Source organism: Triticum dicoccoides, chromosome 3B, assembly GCF_002162155.2.
Source record: "Triticum dicoccoides isolate Atlit2015 ecotype Zavitan chromosome 3B, WEW_v2.0, whole genome shotgun sequence".
NCBI lineage: Eukaryota > Viridiplantae > Streptophyta > Magnoliopsida > Poales > Poaceae > Triticum > Triticum dicoccoides.
Genome location: NC_041385.1, coordinates 336,065,827 through 336,074,770, shown reverse-complemented (window position 1 = coordinate 336,074,770; position 8,944 = coordinate 336,065,827).

The following is an 8,944-nucleotide window of genomic DNA, read 5'->3' as shown; positions in this document are numbered from 1 at the left end:
CATGAGCAGTTTGGTGATTTTTGAGTGTGCCTAAGTATTTTTTAATAAAGCCATCAACTTGCAGAAGAAATAGAAAGAGAAATAAAAATAGGAAAAGAACAGAGGCTCACCTGGAACTTACCTTGCGCCCACCAAAGCCACTTGGCTGGCCCGGCTTGCAGCCCACCTGTGCGGCCCAGCCCACTGGCCTTCCCCCCAGTCATCTTCCTCGCGACAGAAGGACGTCGGGCGTGTCCCCCGTGCGCGCGGCCACGCTCCTCGGACACCTCCTGCTTGCCACTTCCTCTCGACGCCCTGGCCTTCTCTACTGGCACCACGCACCCCCTGGAACCCTCCCGCTCAGTCCCTCGTCCCCATCTCCTCCCCTGGCTCTCTCCCTCCCACGCAACCGAGCACAGCCATCGTCGCCGAAGAGCACCGCCGCGGACACAGCCACTGCCTCGCCTCGCCGATGCGCTCAGAGGCTCCGCCTGGAACCCCTCTTCCTCCTCACCGAGCCACGCCCCGCGGGAGCCCCTACAACACCGCCATCGGCTCCGTCTTCTTCCTCGGACTCCGGCGATCGCCGTCGCCACTCTGTCGTCTCTAGAGCCTCCCCCGAGCTGCCGACCCCTCCATGCGATGCGCTGCCGACCCCTCTCTATCCCATTGCGTTTGCGAGCTCTAGGCCATAGCTCCGTCGCGGTCGAACTCTGGCCGCCGCTGACCTTGTCGCCGCTGTCGCTACGGACGTTGCAGCTTGCGCCAGAGCCCGTCATCTTCCTCACCTCGCTCCAGGAGCCGAACGCACCTAGTAGCTCGTCCGTAGACGCACCGTAGGCCCTAGCCGCTCGAGGCCGAGCCCCGTCCGCCACCTCGCTCGCCGCAGTTGCCGCTACCGGCCACCCCAGCCGCAGCTGCAGCCACCGCTGGACGCGCCATGTCGCGGCCGTCCTAACAAGACCAGTCGCGCGTCCTCCCGACGCCGGAGTTGGCCGGACGGGCATCACCGCCGCGCTCCGGTTATCGCCGGAGTTAATCCGGTGACGTGGTAGATTAGTTAGTGTTAATGACGCAGTTAGTTAACCCTCCTAGCTCACTGACACCTGGGCCCCACGCCCTAATTAACCCCAGTTTTATTTCTCCTTAGGATTAACTAATACAGAGCGACCCCACGTGTCAGCTTTGACCAAGCTGACGTGGCCGTTGACTAGGCCCACACGTCAGTGACTCTAGCTAGCACCGTGACACTGACCAGTGGGACCCACTGGTCAGGTTTGACCCGTGGCAGCCCTGTTGACCTGCTGAGGTCAGCATGACCTAATGCTGACATAGTAAACATTTTCTAGAATTAAAATAAATCAGAAATGATTTATAAATTTCAGAAAATGATCTAAACTTCTAAAATTCATAGAAATTCAATTGTAAGTCCAAATTAAATAATTTATATAAGAAAAATGATCAGAAAAATCCAATCTATCCATCTGTACCATTGTCATACATGTTAGAGCAACCTAACCTTGCTGTTTAGGCGAAACAAGTTAATGCACTAATATGACCTCTTATTTTGGGTTTGCATTTGAATCCTTGATTCACATGAACTTAAACCAATCTGTTCTAAGTTGCATTAGCCAAACACATTCATTTTGCCATGTCATTTGCATGCATCATAATGTTGCATATTGCCATGTATGATTGTGTGTCGATTTGTTCTTCGTGGTAGGTTCTGTCTCCGAGGATATTCACGAGTATCCAACTGAAGGGCAGTATCCCACTACCACTCTGTCAGGCAAGCAAAACCCCCTTGTTCATTCCGATACAATCTCACTCTCTCGCTCCTGCTCTCTTTTACTGCATTAGGACAAGAACGATTCATCTGTTACTTGCTGCGGTAGTTGAACCCCTTATCCTCTGCATGACCTGTCATTGCCACAGTAAATAGATGAAACCCACTAGCATGCATAGGAGTTGTTTGAGCCCTGATGTGCCTACTCATTCATGCTTGTTTGTCATGCCTGCTATCGCTTAGAGTTGTGTCAGGTCCGATTCATCGGGGATGAATCGGAGGTGTGTGAATGTGTCCTACTGTTGAGAGCTAAGTGTGTGAACACGATTTGGTAAAGGTATCGGTGAGAGGCCATGTAGGAGTACATGGTGGGTTGTCTCATTGAAGCCGTCCTCAGGAACTGAGTTCTGTGTTTGTGATCCATGAAACAGCTACTACCATGCATTGGGCCCTGACATATGACCCCGCTCGACTTCTTAATCACCCTTGTCCTCTGTCCAGGAGTTGCAAGTAGTTTCTGGTGTTTGTAGTATGCTGGAGGCCGTGCACAGCGCTGACCCGAGGTGTGGGCTGTGATGCGGTAGGCACGTGGCATGGTGTACCGGGCGCCTGTTTGGTGTCTCAGGAATCCTGCACACATCGTTCGGGGCCGTATGTGGAAACTTCGGCCGGACTCCACGTGGATGGAACCTGAATAGGCGATAAACCTGGACTAGAGACTTGAGTGTTTAGGTAGGTCGTGGTCTACACCCACGTCGGCTTTCGCTTGAAGTCTGTCGAGCACATGTCGTGTGCAGACGCTAAGTGGTGGAAACATGTATGAAGAAGTACACCCCTGCAGGGTTAACATCATATATTCGAATAGCCGCGTCCATGGTAAAGGACTTCTGGGTTGCCTATAACATTTCATAGACAAGTGAAAGTGGATACTTTAAAATGCGCAAGATAAGCATGAGTGCTATGGATGGCGTTCTCGTAGGGAGACGGGAGCGGATCCATAGTAGTGTATTGATATGGTGAATGTATGGACTCGTGTGTGCCACCTCAAAAGAGTTGCTTGCAGTTGTAGTTCAGGATAGTCACCGAGTCAAAGCTGGCTTGCTACAGTTAAACTCCACCACCCCCTTTGTTGATAATGATGCATATGTAGATAGTTCTGATGTAAGTCTTGCTGGGTACATTTGTACTCACGTTTGCCTATTTTATGTTTTGCAGAGAGACTTCACTCTCACTAGTAGTCCCCCGCGGACTTCGACGTTTAGCTTGTTACCTCAGCTACGATCTTGTGCCCTCAGCAGGATCTGATAGATAGTCAGGCTTCTCAGCCTTTTTCATTATAGTTGTCTGTACTCAGACATGTTAAGCTTCCGTTTGTGTTTTGACTTGTATGCTCTGAATGCTGGGTCGAGAGACCCATGTTTGTAATATCTCGCTCCTCGGAGCCTATTGAATAAAATACTTGAGTTGTAGAGTCATGTTCTGATGCCATGTAGTATTTGCACATATCGAGCATATTGTGTGTATGATATTGAAATGCTTGGTATGTGTGGGATCTGACAACCTAGTTGTTTATCCTTGGTAGCCTCTCTTACCGGGAAATGTCTCCTAGTGCTTCCACTGAGCCCTGGTAGCTTGCTACTGCTCCGGAACACTTAGGCTGGCCGGCATGTGTCCTTCTTCGTTCTTGTGTCTGTCCCTTCAGGGAAATGTCACGCGGTGTTTATCAAAGTCCTGTTAGCCTGCTACAGCCCAGTATACCGGAGTCCTGCTAGCCCAGTTGCTATAGCCCGGACTCACCCGCTGATGATCGACACGTTCGTCGCTGGGTCATGTATGCCTGTCCCTGTAAGTTAGTGCCACTTTGGGTTCACGACTAGTCATGTCAGTCCGGGTTCTTTGTCATATGGATGCTAGCGACACTATCATATACGTGAGCCAAAAGGCGCAAACGGTCCCGGGCCAGGTAAGGTGGCACCCATGGTAATACCGTGCGTGAGGCCGCAAAGTGATATGATGTGTTACATGCTAGATCAGTGTGACTTAGGATCGGGGTCCTGACAGCAGGCCCGTGCGGTTGTACCGCTTGTTTGGTGCGGTTGTACCACACGTCGCGGGCTGAGTTGGTGGATAACGGTTGGATTTATTCTTCCACAATAAAATGGGTGTCTTCTTCTCCGAGTTGACTACCTCTTCCATCCCCAAGATCCATTGATGCTTTAAGCTCCATTTTCGCCCGATCTCTCTCCCTAGCCAATCAAACTTGTTGATTCTTTAGGGATTGCTTGAGAAGGCCTCGATCTACACTTCCACCAAGAGAAATTTGATTCTCCCCACTAATCCCTTGCGGATCTTGTTACTCAAGGGTGTTTGAGCACCCTAGACGGTTGAGGTCACGCGGAGCCATAGTCCATTGTGGTGAAGCTTCGTGGTGTCGTTGGGAGCCTCCAATTAAGTTGTGGAGATTGCCCCAATCTTGTTTGTAAAGGTTCGGTCGCCGCCTCCAAGGGCACCAATAGTGGAATCATGACATCTCGCATTGTGTGAGGGCGTGAGGAGAATACGGTGGCCCTAGTGGCTTCTTGGGGAGCATTGTGCCTCCACACTGCTCCAACGGAGACGTACTTCCCCTCAAAGGGAAGGAACTTCGGCAACACATCCTCGTCTCCATCGGTTCCACTCTTGGTTATCTCTTACCTTTACTTATGCAAGATATATTGTGTTCTATCCTTTCCTTGCTTGTGTGTTTATTGTTGTTTCATCATATAGGTTGCTCACCTAGTTGCATATCTAGACAACCTACTTTGATGCAAAGTTTAATTTGTTAAAGAAAAGCTAAAAATTGTTAGTTGCCTATTCACCCCCCTCTAGTCAACCTTATCGATCCTTTCAACAGCATTGTAGAATTTGTACATGGAGACTAGGCATGTAGACTCGCTCACATCACCGGGCACTCCGTATGCAAGCATCCGGCTAGCTGCATTTCTGATAAGAGGAGAAGCCAATCTTTTCAAGGGCGTCCTCCTTGCACTCGAAATACTTATCGTATCCAACCACCGCTTCCCCAATACGGTTGAAAACATGCCTAGCGATACGGAAATGTCACCGAAATTGGTGATGTTTGAAGAGCGGGCTGGGTGTCTCAAAGTAGAGCTTCTAAAGAAGGAAATGGCCGCTCTCTTGGTTGCGATTGCATGCTGGAGTGTGCCCTGGGATCGAGCCCCGGAAGAACGGCTGCTGCCTACTAAGGTGGTCATGGACGACCAACACAACAACCACTATCTCCTCATCGTCGGATGAGGAATCATCGGAGTCGGAGAGCAAATTGTGGAAAAAGAACTCGTCGGCGGAGTCCATTTGTACCTTGGGGACAAACTGTCGAATAGCTTGCGGGTGTCGTCGAAGAAGCTAGCTAGTGAAGAGAGGCGCGCCTCCCCTAAACCAAGTAGCTGGCCTGGCGGCGTCCGACGAGCATGGCACCGACAGACAAGTTTGGAGGCGTCAGACGAAGGTGTTGGCTGGGGCCGCGGGTGGCGACTTCGTGCTCACGGCGACATCGAGGGTGGGGGGAAGCTGCGATGGCCCGACGACAAGGCGGTGGTGACGGCGACGTGGGAGGTTGCGGTGGGTGGGGAAGGTGTGTAGGTGCGGACTGCTGGCAAGGGCATCAGAACTGGGTTGCGGCGGCGACGGGGCGGGGCGGGCGGGGGCTTGATGTCGATAGGGTGGAAGAGAACGGCATATGTGCCACCAACTAGTGGGGTAGTGGGAGGAGTACTTGGGCGTCGTGCGCGTCCACTTCTTGTCTGCGTCGACACAAATGACGCCCAAATTTGAGCCAGAAAGAGGTCATTTGGCGGACAAAAAGAGCACGTGCATCCGTTTGGATCGGCGCATTGGGTGGAGTTTTCTGTCCGCGGCAACCGAAACGGACATGCACATACGAAATGGGTCGGCGTGTTGAAGTTGCTATAAGTCGCTCCGGATATGAACATCCACGGATCCTCAATGTTGCTCAAGATTTCTATCTCTCAGTACTATTCAGTTTGGGATAACAATGACCTGCATTTAGGAGACATTGTTGCTGCAAATGTACCACGGGCCACATCCATCTTGGCGAGCGGTTGTGCTGGCAATAGCTGTTCGTGAGTGGTGCTGGCAATAGCTGCTCGTGCTCGTGAGTGGGATCACGGGCGACATCCATCTTCCCTGCAATAGGACATCTTTACAATAGAGCATTGTTGAAAGGAGCACACCGACAGAATTCGTCAGGCAATATCTGATCCCGGGATTCCAGGAAGTAGGCCACTGTCGTTCTTCTCGGGAGTTGAGCATTGACTTATTCCGTTTATATGGACAACTAGTATTTTTAAGGTCTCGACAACCAGTTTTGCTTAGTACTGTATACTCTCTCGTCCCAAAATAAGTGTCTCAACTTTGTACTATCTTTAGTATAAATTTGTACTAAGCTCAAGACACTTATTTTAAGACAGAAGGAGTATTTACTAGGACCTTGCCATAAATATTCTCCCGCTTTTTTGACTTTTAGTTATATGGCCACACATAAAACTTAGTTTGGTCTTAAGATGGGTCCCAAAAAAATATGGTGTGGTGAATACTTCATAAAACTATGGCTATTTTTTGTGCGATGGCAGTGTGCGGGCTGCTGGCTAGCGTGTTGGCATGAACCGTGGGGTGTGATCATTTTGTAGGCTCGCATCGCCGGTGCTAGCTCTCTGGCCGGCATAACTATGGCTGCTGGCATGTCTATGGCCATAGTCTAATTTAGTTTTCTTTTTTTGTTGCAAAAGGGCCCGACAGAATGCGGCCGTCATTTGGGTGATGTGGTTAACTTGCTTCGAAGCAGCGAGAGAACAACCCTTTGCACAACCCAAACGGACACAATCTAGAAAAAAAAGATGTTCATTTGGGGTTGTGCGTTGGAATTGGCCTAACAAATCATTTACTTCACGGAGAACGGCGACTCTCTAGGATTCCCAGCCCCCTAGCATTGTCTTGTTCAAAGACACACACTTCTAAGTTCCATTCTTGATAATATTTATGCTTTGTTAGTATCCAACTGTTTATTTACACATTTTCAATCTTTACGGCTATAGATGGGCATTACAACATCTACAGCCACGGTCATCAAATCCGGGCATTCAAACGCTCATGGATGTGTCCGAACACGTCACGGGTAGTGACTGGCCGCCCCATATCCAGTCAGCCATCGCGTTTTGGGCTGATTTGAGCCGTCCGGATGAGTCGATTGTTTGTTGACCTATCAGTGACTGGTCCGCCCGTCTGAGCGTTTGAGGCCATTTTGAAGCACCCTTTTTTGTGCACAAGAGCCTTCTACTCCCTCCTTCCATCTATATAGGGCCTAACGTGTTTTTCAAGACCGCCTTTGACTATTCATAAAATTAATAGTACATGAGATGTATAATGCGTAAATTATATCATTAAAAGTTGCTTTCACATACGAATTTGCCGATATGCTTTGTGTAACTTGCATGCCATATATTATTGCTTTAACATTTGGTCAAAGTTAACGCATTATGCCCTATATAAATGGAAGGAGGGAGTATATAAGTTAGTCCTTGCACAAGAACCTCAGTTTTACATTGTAATGTATTTTTTCAATTGATTCCATAACCCATTCATAATGTGTCATCGCGTCGTTAGATTAGACATAACCAAAACACATTTTTAAAAGTGAATGTTGCACCCACCGTCATCACTATAAGGCGGAGGTTGCACCCACCAACACCATTCGACCCCTATGTAAGTTTTTTATGATGCGTGGGCATTAAATCAGATGTTAAAGGATAAAAGAGGGATGGAGCGACAGATAACTAGATATAGTATCACCTCAACGCTTACACAAGAACCTTTGTTTTACATTGTTGGAACCATGCATACCCACCTGCGGGCACCCTTTTTCTGTGCACAAGAGCCTTCTCTATAAGTTGGTCGTTGCATAAGAACCTCCGTTTTACATTGTTGGAACCATGCACACTCACTTGAGGGCACCCTTTTTTGTGCACGGGAGCCTTCTCTATAAGTTGATCATTGCACAAGAACCTCCATTTTACATTGTCGTAACTGTGCATATATATCCACCCAAGGGCACCCTTTTTTTACATGAGTACATTCTTTGTAAGGTGATCATTGCACGCACCGACTCCATACACGCCCTGTGTAAGTTTTTTTAGAGACGCGTGCGCATCAATGAGATGTTAAAGAACTAGAGAGAGAGAGAGAGAGAGAGAGAGAGAGAGATAGAGAGAGAGAGCTATAGATAGCTACATATAGCATGACTGCTCACCTTACACAAGAATCTCCATTTTACATTTGTCGGAACCATTCGCAGGGCACCCTCTTGCATGTGAACGTGAATCATTCTTATACCAATGACATTGCACCTTCTCGCACCCTTCCACATCATGCAAGCTTTTCGGATGATGATGTTGTGTTGTAATGCCATGTCTGCTAGTGACTGGTCGCCCCATATCCGGTCAGCCCGGGCGTTTTGGGTAGATTTGTGGCGCTCAGATGAGTCAGTTGTTTTTGGACTTATCAGTGACCGGTCCGCCTGCCCATGAATTTGAGGCCGTTTTGAGGCACCCTTTTTTGCACAAGAGCCTTCTATATAAGATGGTTGTTGCACAAATTTTTTAGTTGTACATTGTAATGCCTTGTGATTTTCCAATTGATTCGATAAACCATTCGCAATGTGTCATCGCGTCATTAGATTACACATAACCACCACACCCTTTCTTTCAAGTGGGCGTTGCACCCACCGACATCACTATAAGGAGGATGTTGCACCCACCGACACCATTCGACCCCCATTTAAGTTTTTATGATGCGTGGGTATTAAATCAGATGTTAAAGAACTAGAGAGGGATGGAGCGATGGATAGCTAGATATAGAATCACCACAACACTTACACAAGAAACTTTTTTTACATTGTCGGAACCATGCATACCCACTTGAGGGCACCCTTTTTTTGTGTACGAGAGCCTTCTCTATAAGTTGGTCATTGCACATGAACCTTCATTTTACATTGTTGGAACCATGCATACCCACCTAAGGGCACCCTTTTTTGTGCACAAGAGCCTTCTCTATAAGCTAGTCGTTCCACAAGAATCTGTTTTACATTGTCGTAACCGTGCATAT